The sequence below is a fragment of the Macrobrachium rosenbergii genome, chromosome 16 (assembly GCF_040412425.1).
Source record: "Macrobrachium rosenbergii isolate ZJJX-2024 chromosome 16, ASM4041242v1, whole genome shotgun sequence".
Taxonomy (NCBI): Eukaryota; Metazoa; Arthropoda; class Malacostraca; order Decapoda; family Palaemonidae; genus Macrobrachium; species Macrobrachium rosenbergii.
In genome coordinates this window covers 41,878,762-41,893,909 of record NC_089756.1, presented here as the reverse complement: position 1 = coordinate 41,893,909, position 15,148 = coordinate 41,878,762, and the positions used below count along the sequence as shown (strand labels likewise).

Genomic DNA, 15,148 nt, shown 5'->3' with positions numbered 1-15,148 from the left:
TGGTTCATAATGCATATATTAATAATATATTTAACACATCATAAATTGGACTTACAGCAGATGTGAACACACGCATTTATATATTTTGGTTTCTGAACCCATTAGTACGTAAAGAGCTAAATAACGTCTTCATACACAAATCTATTGAGAGAGAGAGAGAGAGAGAGAGAGAGAGAGAGAGTATGTGGTGATAAAATCTGGTTATATCTGCTCGGCTGGTTTCAGGGAAATTTAGTGTCCATCAGCACCGCTATTTATTAGGCGATAAAATTTGTGCTTGTCTCTCGAGTAATATTGCCATCTAAACGGAAAAATAACATTCACAGTTTTTGCCGGGGAATACGTGACGTACTTATTTACCGTATTTAGACTTTTTTATATTTTCTCTCGATTTCCAGTTATCATAAATCCGTGAATCTCAAACGAAAGTGTAGACTGCGTCTTTTTATAACCATAAGTATCTGTCCCCTAAGATTTATAAGCAAACAGTATAATTGTTTAATATTTCTTATTTGTTTGCAAACTTATTTTCACTTATGTACACCAGAAGTCAGATACCGAATTATAGCTTTCTTGCACCTAGAGGTCAAACATGCACTGTAGGTGTGCTGAGCACCCAAGTCACTCTCCACCCACGTGAAACCTGGGTAAGCAAGGCAATGGCTGCTGATGATTAACAGACAAGACCGTTTCAAATCCACAAAGCTCACTCTAGCCCACATGGACAGGAAAATTATTTCCCAAGAGTTGTCATGAACTAAAGACCACCACAGTGGAAAGTCACAGGCGACACTACAGAGTGAATAGGCGCTTTAGGTATGAGAGTTCTGGTGTTCTATTATTGTTAATCACTCTGCACACTAAAATCTAATAAAATGTATCAAAATAAATCTGAAACCTGTTACGGCATATAAATGAGTGTTTTGTAGGGAACGTCAATTACGCTTCTTTCCGATAACATTCGTGTTTAAGAAACGTTAAACAGAAATACACAATGTATAACCACGTATATATAGATACATATACCAAGTACACACATCTGTCTATAAAATATACCTAATTTTGCAAAGTACGGTAAATAAGTTTTCAGTACATACATTTAAAAGGGCACAAATTACACACTGCTGTTTACACAATACACCTGCTTACGTAACAGGAGAACCATAATAAACAAGACTTTCCCATTCCAAGGACACCCTTTATGCAAAAGCCATTTCTTAAAGCACTGAGTTCTACCTTTGAATCCTTAGTTCATCAAACGAAAATTCGACCGAAAGGGGAATGGATTCAACCACACAGAAATCATCAGAAGGTAACAAAGACATTGTAGGGTCCGCTCATATTGGGCCGTTTATGAAACGAGCAACAGTTTCTTAAGAACTTCAATGACTGGTCCTTGTACAATGGCCCTGCAGTTCAAAAGCAATCTAATATCGTCGTTATCACAGGAAGAAATAAGTATTCTTTTGAATATCTCAACAAAGGTGAAACAATGCTTGGTGCTATTTTTGCGGTTTTTTTTTATCATCCAGAAGATAACTTGCATGGAAACTAGCAAAACGCAAATGGAGACGCTGTGGTTCATAATGCATATATTAATAATATATTTAACACATCATAAATTGGACTTACAGCAGATGTGAACACACGCATTTATATATTTTGGTTTCTGAACCCATTAGTACGTAAAGAGCTAAATAATGTCTTCATAGACAAATCTACCGAGAGAGAGAGAGAGAGAGAGAGAGAGAGAGAGAGAGAAGAGAGAGAGAGAGAGAGAGAGAGATAATGTTTACAATAAAATAAACAACCATTCAAATCGTCATAAATTCATATTCCATTAATTACTTTCGCTTAACTTTCAATAAACTGAACTAACGCCGTGTTAAATGAAAGCCATATTTGCATATATATTAAAATCTCAAGTCCCGACAATTCATATGGGTAATTAGGCCTCCGATTTACATGGAATATTCCTACGTGTTTTGAACTTTTTTGCTTTTCAGTATCAGAACCAGAGCTCTCTCTCTCTCTCTCTCTCTCTCTCTATCAACACACACACACACATTTTGTGTAGAGAGAGAGAGAGAGAGAGAGAGAGAGAGAGAGAGAGAGAGAGAGAGAGAGAGAGAGAGAGAGTGCTTCATGGTCATAAACTAGTGTAATTGCAATATGCCACTTAATGAAAAAAAGTAATACAAGAATACGTAAATTTTTGGGGTTGCTGAGAGAGAGAGAGAGAGAGAGAGAGAGAGAGAGAGAGAGAGAGAGAGAGAGAGAATATGATAAAAATCTTTCCTTTTTTACAACAACGCGCGAGATAAAATTCCAAGAAATCAATGGCCATAATATGGCCTTGAAATAATTAATCTTCCCGAGTCGTTCATGGGAAATGAAATACTGCTTTTTCATTTTAATCTCCACAAAGTCAGGTTGTTATGAGTATTGGTATATATATTATTATTGTTGTTACTATGGTAACTACACAGCCTGCTGAAAACGAAAGGATTAGATAGCTATTCCCCTTTATAAGAGAAAAATATACTCATAAACCAAGATAATATATATGAATCGTGCATTACGGAAGAAAGCAGACTTTTCTAGTGAAATGAAAGAAAGGGTTGATGATAAGGGTTGGCCCTCGAGCACACAATGTTAATAGTTATCTGCGAGAGTGAGAATCCTCATCACGCACTACACGGCCAATTCACAAGCACAGTCAAGTAGGCGACAAAACTACGGCTCACACAAATTAATAATAATTAAATGAGCGACCTGACTACCTGATTACCTTCATAAGCAAACGAAGCTTCACAGAGATATACAAAACCTATTAAATATATTTACTCTGAAAAATTATGAGAATTTACTAAGTATTATTACTTATTTTATAAATCTATGAATGAAATTGCTTTGACCCGCTTGACTTCCAGATCTTAATAATTACTGAAAAGTTCACAGTACCTTTACAATAAAAAAGATAAGTAGAAACGGAGAATCAAAATAAGAAATGTCAAGGAATATTACCTTGGGAAAACCAGACAGCACCAAGTTCCACTTTCTGCCAAAAATATTATCCAGGCATACATAACTGACTATGACGAACCACGAGAATGAATTTTATTTTCTATAAAAAGGCTCAGAAGAAAAAGACGATGTTTTATGAATAATTTGCTTTAGCAGGTGGACACCACAAGCGAAAGTTTGAAAGGGAATATGGTGGGATGGGAGACAGCAAAAGCGGTAGTATATAATCGCTATGTTAAATACAATGAAAATCCGGATGTTATGTTACATTAACTTCAGAGATTGATTATTGATTTTTTTTTCATGTAATTTGGCTTAGCAACGGGTTCGGTTATCAACGATGGAAATATGTTTTGTTTATACTCGTATATGATTTGGAATAAGAGGAAAGATTGACGAAAACTTGTAAATTTTGAGGAAGCATTCATTCAGTGTAAATTTTGAGGAAGCATTCATTCAGTACATGCATGCTTCATAATTACCTTAAAATAAATTCTATATAAACACTACTAAAATTGACAATAAAATCCTTCGCACTACCGCTGGGAGAAGAGTACGTGAGAGTTGGAAGGCCCAGATCTACTTGCATGAGAATTATGAGATGAGTGATTTGTGGAAGACAGCACAGGAAGTATATGAGTGTCGGAATTTCACAAAGACCCTTTGCGTCACGTGGCGTTGGAGGCGATGATGACGACGATGAAGTCAGTCTTTTGAACAAAATCAGCTTTCTCTTCAAATGTAAATATGCCACTTCGTGGGAGCAAAAAATCCTTTCTGACAGCACCGATGAGGGACTATTTACCCTCGTCATTTCGGCACTAACAGGAATATCAAGATCATTAGCATAACATTACCCAGAATTCCTATTAGAAGCAAACCAGGTATGAGTAAGACGAGATAAATTACGTGTCCATCATGCTATTCATAAGCCTTACTGACAGCCATTAAAAAAAATCCTAAGATTCAGGTTTTTGTGAAGTAACCTTCCTTTTTTATGTTATACAGATTCAAACAATAGCCGGTGAGGCTGAAGATATTTGCCTTTTGGGGAATTATACAAAAAAGCGCCTGTCAAATAAACAAAGAATGTTTTTTCAGTGAAGCGGAAAGAGGATATTGATCTCTGCCTTCTCGGGAAGATTATGAAAAATAGCATCCCAGTGAACAAAGAACAGATGCTTCATTTTTCAGAGGGAGACGACAAGACGGTAAAAATAGGTTGGCAAACTTATCAGAATGCTTCTTAATGAAGGATCTTCAGCCGCGCAGGCTTTTTTTTTTTTTTTACCTTGAAGGAGCAGAGACCTATTCTACTGCCTCTGAGAGTTAAAAGACAGTGAAAGGTGTAAGATTGTTACGAAGCTATATGGTACAGTGATTATTTGATGGGAAAAAAGTAAAAAAGGAGAATTAAATAAGAAGAAAAAGCTTTTTGCTCTCCCATAAAGTTCCGAAACTCATGGCTACACCCACTGACCATTAAGCAAGATTCCCAAAAACAATCACATACGAAGTGACAGTAGATTATAAGGTTAGCTGACGGTTTAGGCAAAGTTGGCCCTAAAACCGAACAGGTCCTTGCGCCGCAAAGATTGCCTGTAAATATGGGAAGGTGCAAGAGGCCTGGTGTGGATCAATGGACACAGACAAACCAACAAGGACGTAACTAATAATACTCAATAAATGAACCATGTGAAAGACAGACAGACATTACCTCGATAATGTTGTCTCATATACGAACGTGTGATTATTTGCACTAAAATTTCCAGTTTTCAATAAGTTATTGACAAGTTTCCGGGTTCAGATAAGAAACTGACTTTTTCTTCGGCATGGCTCTCATTCTCCCCATCAGATTCGAGGAGCGTCGTCTAATTACAAGGAACTCCAGCTAATGGGCGAAAGAAATGAGCCGAAGATAAACGTTAATTACGGAGTTTTCGCTGAGGCTTTTACTGAGATCAGTAAGAAAACATAAGAGATTTCTTCCCATCCTTTTAAGTTTATCTTTTCTTCCCATCCTTTTAAGTAGCTTAAACTACAAAATTTCCATTATTATTCTGGAACACTGTAAAGACACCTAGGACCAGACACCTACATATTTTTTAGGAATTATTCAGTTTTAAAGGTAGGTTTAAGGCATACCACCATTGCTTTGCAAAATGAATAGTGCCTCAGCAACACGGTAGGTATTAATTAGAGCACTACTGTTTCATTCATATTCATGTGCGGCAATGTTGGCGCATTCATAACCTTAACAAATGTCTGTTACGCCTAATGTTCATTCATCTTTTTTCTTTATTTTCGAAGTAATCTTTGCGATGTTTTCCTTTTTTTACATAAGGTTTTTTTTAGCCTTCTTGTAAGTCTGCCTGTATCATTATCTTCGGGTAATGAGCTCACGTTTAATTAAGCTTGCCGTCATCCAGCTCGGGTCCAGCTGCTCTCAACATTGACCCCTACCGTCGGGACTTCCTGTCTCGACCCTCTCTTATATGCTGCAATACGTTCTACTCTAACTTATACAAAGTTAAACTTTATAAACCAGTTACACACTTCTCTTCTTTTGTAATCTTACTGTTGGATTCAGTTCTGAACCTTGAAACGGGTATCTTCCAGCAATGAAATACAACAGGGTTGATAAAACATAAAAAATATCGCCTCTTCATACAGCCTTTCCCTCCCTTACAATTTCCTCTCGTCGTTAGGGTATTTTCCGGCAGACCTGTCACTTTGACGACGCTCTCTCTCTCTCTCTCTCCGAAGTCAAATTGGGCAGAAGTGTGGAAATTCCATCAGAGATTCTCTTTTCATGGTAGATTTCATCCCCAAGGGAACGGCCTCTTTGTCGGCGAATCTAATCTCAAATGACGTGTGGCGTTCACTCATTTCGCCAGTTATTCGACCGCGGCATTTTCACTATTCTTGTCCTCCTTCAACCGTACCCTCCCGCACACTGTAGAGGTCCTCGGAAGGCATTCGTTCCTTGGGGATTTCGGGAGTTTGTCGTTAACCCTTTGACTTTTGTTAACCCTTAGACTTCCAGTGAAAGATACCCAAAAATAACAATAAAATGGAAAAGTAAGAAGTCTCTGTGGGTAGTTCAATGTTTCATGATTTCCTAGTTGATTAGATGGTGAATGCAGAACCCATATGTGGTAATATCTCTCCAAAATGTCATCAGTTCTTGCCTGTCACGAGAACCACCTTTGGTAAGATTTTCTTAAAAATTCTCAGATATTTTTCAGTTTAAGTCTTTTAACAATCACCCAAATAGCAAGCAAAGCGTTGACGATGAGAGAAAAAATAACTTGAGGTTACTTTGCAGTTTTGTTTGAGACTGTTAATTCATTAAACTCAGAGACTATCAAATGATGGAAGTAAGCTTAATATTCGAGTAATTAAATAACGTGAACACATTACAGGGTAAGTCATATTGCTTCCAAAACTAGTGGATATTCTATTAATTTCCTGTGGATACTTCATTGGATTTAATATCCTACGTATACAGATAAACAAGCCAATAACTTCCATTTGGCAGTCTTGTTTACTCAGGCGAGACAATCCTGACCCAAACATACTGGATAATTCCCTGAAAATCAGCATAACAGCATTGAAACTAGAATAGTTGAAAGTTGTTTCAACTAAAACCTATTAATCCCAACAGCTACAAGAGCATCCGGTTTCATTACCAGGGATTGCTTCACCCCAACCAATCACAAAGACAAGAAGCCCATTAATAACATGCAGATAACATGAAATGAGTGAACAGTAAGCAGATAACATGAAATGGGTGAATGACGTTTTAAAATCTGAGCACTGTAGCCTTCAGCGTTTTTATAGCACCTGAGAAATTCTACATGATTACGTTGTGACACAACAACGTAGTTATTGCTGCTGTACAGACCACAATTACAGAGGTACATAATTGGTATCTGTCATTTCAGTCTACTTTTAACAACTTATATATATTTGCAGGTCTACTTTTAATAGTTTACAAATATTCGCAAACCTACTTTTAATAGCTTATGAATATTCGCATACCTACTTTTAATACCTTATAAATACCGCACATCTACTTTTAACAGCTTGTAAAATATTCACAAATCTAATTTTAACAGCTTATGAATATTCGAAAATCTGCTTTTAATGCCTTATAAATATTCGCAATCTTCAAAATTCTATAATAAATCATCTGACTGAAATGTCTTCCTCACTGTGATCGCCGTAATTAACGTTCAGTCTTCTGTCTTCTAGTCGGAGATCCTCTCTCAGTCACTGTTTCAACACTGCACAATTCTGGTCGAGTATCAGACTTCGCAATAGAGCCCGATCTGGTATTAGCTGGTTTAATCCAGAACAACTTCACAACAACGTAAACTAGTGTCTCGACGTTTCACAGTTCTCCCGGATGTTTAATTAACTGTAAAATCTGCTCTAACTACGATGGCGTCTTTCGAAATTCAAGTTTTCGTGATTCAAACGACACGAGTTTCGTAATAATCTCAAATTATATATTTCAGGCATATATGTGACTTGAAAAAGTGACCCACGTACTGTCGATGAATTTACCATTCTCTAAAAGTGCCCATTGCTGGATCAGATAGTAATGTTTATAATACGAAACATGCTTCTCTTCAAGCTTAAACAACACGAACGTGAACAAACTAGAAATAACACCCAGCTGAATTACCTCGGTTTCTCCGGTATTAACGCGATACATCTCGGTAGGTTTCATACAAAACCACTCTGATGAACAAATATTCATTAGTGCAAAAGACATAAAAAATTGGAGGAATATTAACGTCAACAAAAATATGTCATTAAAAACCAGAACATACAAAATAAAATTCTATTATAGAGCTTATTTCTCAAAGCGCCGGATAACACTTTTCAGTGCTAACGCTTGATGGAACCATGAATTGATGGAACCATGAAACATTACTTACACGAAATCTGTGTTAATATCTTAGAGGTATCATACACACACACACACACACACACACACACACACATGTACAAATGCGAACAATAAGATTGTCTTGTTCTAAACGTTTTAAGGAGTTGGCTTCTACTAGTAATCAAATGTAAAGTAACGGTATGCCGTCGCATTCGCTTTGCAAAAGCACTTATATAAGATTATATTGGTTGTGGCAACGTTGATTTTCAAGATGAAAGCTCTAAGGATGACGTCATGGGAGGTCTGATACGACTGAGAAACAATACTGTACTAAATCTGCTTATAGCACATGCAGCTTATACTGTATAAGAAAGAACTCGCGCTGGTACACGTGAGCGATATAACAATGGCAAGATAGGCTAACTAATTGTCTAACGTACATTTCTCAATTTCTTACCATATCTAATGTATACTGATAAAGAATTTACAGTATTCATGAGTGTAAAAGCACCGAACTGTACATAGTTACCTATCATAATTTGTACAGGCTGCAGCAAACCACTTTTACGTTCAATTAAAAGAGATACTGTATATCCTAACCTAATTTCACGTGTGGTACAAGCGTACGAAGAAGCTACAAGTATACTGATAATTTCCTTGAGGTTAACCTATTTAAAAGAAAAAATATCTGTAGCGTACCTCCCAACACACAAAATAAATTGTAAATTTGCAAATCATATACCGTGATTTCTTCTTATTTACAACATCACGGTTTTATCATTTGAATGAGCATTTGTTACTATTTGACTATGAAATGTAAAATGCTGATGAAAAACGCGAATCAGTAACTTTTAAATGAATTCCAAAAATCTTTCTTTCAGGAATGAATTTGCACGACATAATTTGACTTTCACCTTGTTATTAATGGGAATAACACCTCTCCTGGAAATGGAAAACTATTCAAACAATCCTATACTAAATTCAACTATAAAAGAGAGAAATATAAAAAAATTCACGGAAGTACAATATCGCTTACTGGTGCCCTTAGTTAGGTTAGGTTATGATTCATTAGGTTAATGTGGCTTATGCAACATCAAGATGCTAAAAATTAGAGAATAAGTGTTAATTAATTGCTCAATACTCTCATCTAGTTTTACCAGAAGAAACTGACAGGGTTTTTATCCTGGTTATAACATGTAAAAACACCGAAATAGTACCAAAGTCCATTAAAACTTTACTTTCCCTAACCTAACTTGACTGGATAAGGAGCTTTGTGCCCTCAATTATTAAGACTTAAGTACAAATGATTATCACGTTACCAAAAATACACAAATTTCATTACTTTACACAAATGCTGTTTTTCTGTAAAACTGTAAATAAATGTGGTGTAAATATAAACAAATGGTGCAGCAAAAGTCTTTCAATCAACTTTTAATTTTCCTTCTCTGCTGACCGAAACCTGGATATTTAAATATCTAATTAAGTTAACCTAATAAATACAGGGTTCCATGGTATGGCAGTGAACAGTATGAGAAAGATTAAGTGGGTTTAACATAATGAATAACTGACTAACTGGTAGTGAAGCATACTGCCTAAAACTAAAATGGAACGGTTTCTAAACAGAAATACATATCCCAGATGTTAATAGTTATTTTTCGCGGGGTGGGTCCGGGCTATGAAGAATTCTGATCTTACGTTGTCTGTGGTGTGGTCTAAATAATTTTAACAAAAGAAAAACAGAAGCTATGCTAGACCTAGTACTAGGCTTATCTTGCTGAAATCTGTTCCTGACTGGTAATTACATGAACATATACTAACCTAACCTATATACTTATGTAATTTCCGGGTCCCTTCCGATATCCTAACCCCCACCCTACCCGTTAGGCCAAATGGTTACTTGAAAACACGAGTTTGTCATCGTCGATTTAGATTTTTCTGTAAAACTATAGAACAGCTCCGCAAGGATTATTACCTTGGAAATTTATTTTTCCTATACTTTTAGCATTGTCGATGAAGGAGGTGGTGGTGTTTATTGTTGGCCAATTATTATTAACTTTATCTCTATCCAACATGGTTGGGGACCGTTTTAAGAACGCAAGGTTTTGGGTGGCCGAAAACGCTGGGAGAAGACCGGACCGTCATGTTGTGGAATGGTTCCGCGCATGCGCAAGTCATTAGGGAGCCATATGTTCAAGGGAATGGCTAAGGAAACCTATTATAAAAGGAACTATACTAACCTAACCTAACCTAACTTAGTAGGCCGTGTTACCTAGCTAGCTGGCCCCCCGGACCCCCTGGTGAAGGAAACTCCATTTTTTACCAAAAGTTCCCCTATAGCACTGCGCGTGCTCGATAGTATTCCCGGATGGCCAACATACAAAAACATATCAGCTCTGAGGTTAATTACAGTCGACCAACAAAAAAAATTACGGTAAATTCTTGATATCAACCAAAATACAGAAAAAGTCAATTTCCAAGCTAATACCTGATGCGGAGTTGTACTATTGCTCTACCGATTTTCCATTCAAGTCTCTGGAATTAGGTCGTGTGATCTCACCAATTGTTAATATAACTGAAGGCTTAGTATCACGGTAATGGTTGAAACTAAAACTATGAAAATTCGCACCTCCATTACCATGCTTTTCATTTTTTTTTTTCATAAATGTTACTACAACGACAAGATAAAAACAAAACGTAACTCCAATTATATGCATTTCGCTGATTTTTTCTGGTAAGAAAAAAGGGAAACAATACAGAAATACTGTACGTCATATTGGTGTTATACTGAAATACCCTTTAAAATTCAACGTGCAAAAATACTCATACACAATAATAACGGACTATGGTATAGCTGTAATGGCAAAATTAAGCAACAACATTGCCTCCCACGGCCTAACCTAACATTGTTGAGCCATGAGCCTAATGATGAGCCTCGCTTCAACGTGATGGCATAGCCTAACTTGCCACTTTACTACCATTTTCTCAAGTAAAATTATTCTTCATACTATTGTACCTCTGCAATTAACTTAAAGCAAAGCTTACCTTTTATTCCCTTTGAATCATAAGTGTCAGTTGCTATTCAACAGAATTCCAGTGAAATTTGGGGAGATCTCGAACTTCATTCCATTTGTCTTCGTGACGAAACTAACCGCAAGTTTCAGACTTTCAAAAAATATCTCTCAAAAACTAAGGGTATCAAGATAGGTGTAACGGAAATATATCATATTATTTTGGGTTTCTAAACACTGAAACGGATCTCAAGACGTTTCTTAAAACAAAAAAGGATAAGAACTCTGGCTAGACTTATTTATACCCATCATGCATCGCTATAACTCAAAACAATGTAAAAACAAGAAGCGCTTGATAGTTGAGAGAAAAAAAAAACAGTATTGGGATGACAGCCTTGCGCTGGTGGATGCGACAGAATGTTATACAATTTTTTTAATGAATTTATATATCATTAAAATTATCGATAACCTTACATGGCCTACTAATTGGGCGTTGGTTTTCTGTATAGAATTACCTATTAGTAAGCATTATTATTAATAATAACATCATCCGGAACTGTGGAAAGTCAAATTCACGTGTATACACATGATTATATACATTCATATATATATATATATATATATATATATATATATATATATATATATATAGAGAGAGAGAGAGAGAGAGAGAGAGAGAGAGAGAGAGAGAGAGAGAGAGAGAGAGAGAGAGAGTTACCCTGTGACTAGCAGTCACGATATTCACGTGATACTTAACGTGATATAGAAGAGAACGAACAGCTGATTAAATTGGAGAGAGAGAGAGAGAGAGAGAGAGGGCAATCCTCATATAATTACTGGTATGTGGGTAATCACACACAAACATACACATTCACAAACGTAGTAAGTTCTTATGCAATTACTATTGATAAAAAAAATAACTTACAAATATTTAATATCCCAAGGTCGTAACTTAGCCTAGTACTTCGACAGTAAAAACCTGATTAAATCATGCTTTCATCCGCTTGCAAAAATAATTACTAAAAGTGTAAGGAAAACATCATGTTCGGAATCATCTCTAAGAGTTTTCGTAAAAAAGTCTTAAATAACCACAAAATGCAATACCAACCAAATGCTCGGAAGACGCGTCAGGCGACAATTTTTCCGGAACTCTGTACAAAATCAGGTTTATGTTTTGGCTATAACGATGGTAATGTTGCAGTGAGTTGTCTTGACCATAAACTCTCTCGCCTCGAAGCAAGGCAGCTTAGGCCTATATATATTTAGGTGGGCTGCGCCAGCATGGAGCTGTTTTCAGGGAAAAGTACACTGCTCACAATACATCCATAATTCATCAATGAAAATGAACCAGTCTACCTTTTGGCTGAGGTTCCATCGATAAATGTAACCATTTTCCTGAATGAAAAAAACAAAAGCTGATTTTACAGTGGACGTGGTTTGAAATGGACAGATGAAGTGGACATTAATGAAACGGACATTTCATCACATGCCATGTCCTAATGGAAGAAAAAGGTAGGTCGTTTCCTACGCTCGTAGCTTTTACCTCTATGACCTCCCCTGCCAATTTGCAGCCTTTCGGAGTGCGTGACCTCAGTGCCAAAATACTACTGTTCTAGCCCCAGCAGCCAGCCTCCTACCCCGCCCCCTCCCACCCACCTCTCTCTTACACACACACACACAATTCTACACATTTGTGTTATGAATTGAACATTCTTTTGCACACAGACTATGCACACAGGTATACGTGCACAAGAGAGAGAGAGAGAGAGAGAGAGAGAGAGAGAGAGAGAGAGAGGACGCCAGTCTAAAATGCCACCTGCGTCGATTACAATAAGAGCTTCTCCGGGTCCGATCCCTTGCAGAGGGAGCTCTGCGAATAGGCTCATCATACGTCAGCAAACACGACAGAGACGAGTCGGGACCGAGATGGATGGAGGTGCCTGGAGGGAGGGAGGAGACCCTAAACTGAAACGCACGGTTCGAATCCCGGGAGAGAACTCAAGTGATGGGTTTCTTCCACTTTTGGAGTTTGTTGGTCTGAACGGGGGAAAAATTCTTTGCGCTGTGATGATATCGGTTAAACGATATTTGCTTCTCTGGGACGTTGCTGCTGTTGCTGCTATTATTAGCATTATTGTTACCGATGAAAATAAGGTTAATAACTATTATCATTATTCTCAATGTATTATTCTCAATGTACTTGTCTAAAACAAGACGAAAAGGCCATAAACTAACATTGTTAATATATAGGCTATATATATATATATGTATATGTATATGTATACATGCATATACACATTATATAATATATATATATACAGTATATATATATATATATATATATATATATATATATATATATATATATATATATATATATATATATATATATATAGGTCCAGATTAGGTCCAAGTAGTTATCAACCTCGCCTTCCTAGCAAGAAAACCGAGATAGATCCCAGTCGGGGTAAACAACCTTGGGCCAATTTCCTGAAAATCCGTTGTGCCACTGTTGACTTTAGGAGTGAATTAGGTTCTTGGTAAAAAAAAAAAAATAGTAAAGACTCATGATCGTTATCACGAGTGAACTGACTCAGCCATTTGACGTTTCAGATTTCTTAAAATTTCAGGAACCCTTTTGGGCGTTAGGTGGGTCCAGAAATCCTTTCAAAGAGATTAAATCAAAGAGAGAGAGTGGCGCTGTGGAATAGAAATCCACTTATCTCTCTCTCTCTCTCTTTGGCTCGCTCTCTGTCAATAAGATTCAACAGAAATCTCTAAGCTGCGGCAAATCTGAAATGGAACTTTAAAGCACCGTGGGAAGTCTGGCCGTCTATAGCTGGGTGGGTCTAAGTTATGTTTGTTTCTTTAGCGGGAAAAAGACAGACGGTTTTAGCAGCCGTGTACATTCGTTTGTTCGTCCACTGATATCTCAAGATGACACTGATTGATGTTGATGAAATTTTGTGATAAGACTGGCTGTGGGTCAAGGAAGGATTCATGAAATTTTGAGGTTGATTCGGATCCTAGTTTCTCTCTCTCTCTCTCTTGGAGGGTGTTTGGGGGAACGGGGGCTAGCATAGATATACAGTAGGGTCTCTGAAGATTTCTCGGTTTGATATTTTTAGACGTTTCTGGGAATAATTATGTAGATGTCGTGGGTAGGGAGGGAGATGACTAGTTGAAGATACTCGGCATATACTGTACGTGTGTCACAATCATTCGTTTGTTTAAATGTGGATGCCTAATCATCTATATGACTAATTCAGGAAAAATTATGCCATTGCTATTGGAAATTTCTCCCTACGGTTCTACTTCATGTTGTAATGCTGAAACATTTTCCGAGGCCTGTTAAATTACCAGATATTAAGAAGCGTGAAAGTGTGTCACCTCAACTAAATGTGGATACCGACGCTCTGCAAAGCGGGTAGCGCACGCGTAGTTAATCAAATAGTTTATATAATATGACCATACAGGATGCCATTCGGCAATGGTCTTCTGTAAATCATAATTATTCATTTTTGGGAAGAAGGGAACCGCCATCGTGAGAGTTTTTTTCTTCAAAATAATGTCACTGAGGATAAACCAAAGACATGAAGCGTGTGACGTTAATGGCACCATTTCCGTAGATACAGCTGGTCCGCTGGTATAGTGGTTAGTGTCCTGATGCCACTCAGATGTCGCGGGTTCGCGTCACCCCCAGGGCGATGAAAAATCACTGGCTCTGCATCATGATCAGTTAGTGCTGCGGTGTGGGGTCTGCGGTGAGTGGTTGAAACCAATACTCTTTGAAAGCTTGAATTTCAAGTCAAGGGTCCCTGTGCGCTTGTTCCATGTGAATAGGTTTCATCTACTGAAATATAATAATAATAATAATAATAATAATAATAATAATAATAATAATAATAATAATAATAATAATAATAATAATAATCTCTATTCAGATTCAGAGGGAGAGAAGGTCACCGAGTACCATCACTGAAATCGTAGATTTAATTCTGGAAGGAAACTAATATTAAAATTTTCTCTTCATTACAGAACACGAGTCCATCAAATAACCTTCTCAATTATAAAAGATTTCACCGCCAAAAAAGAAGTATTAAATGGACACACTTAATATTGGACGTACAGTGGACGTATCAATGACATCAAAGTCCTCCCTTCACAATACGATTTCAGATCTATTATTTGCCCAGGCTATCTCAACGCCAAT

General features: G+C 37.0%; 1 long non-coding RNA gene across 2 annotated transcripts in view; it reads right to left on the bottom strand.

The window, feature by feature from the left end:
* Positions 1-15,148, bottom strand: part of LOC136847030 (uncharacterized) — a 114,480-nt gene that overhangs the window by 58,582 nt on the left and 40,750 nt on the right. Inside the window, exon 1 of one of the 2 annotated variants that reach the window (XR_010855590.1) lies at positions 10,970-11,240. The exons of the other annotated variant lie outside the window; for it this stretch is intronic. This is a non-coding gene — a long non-coding RNA (uncharacterized lncRNA). Of the gene's footprint in view, positions 1-10,969; positions 11,241-15,148 lie in introns of those variants that run through there. 2 annotated transcript variants of the gene reach the window in all.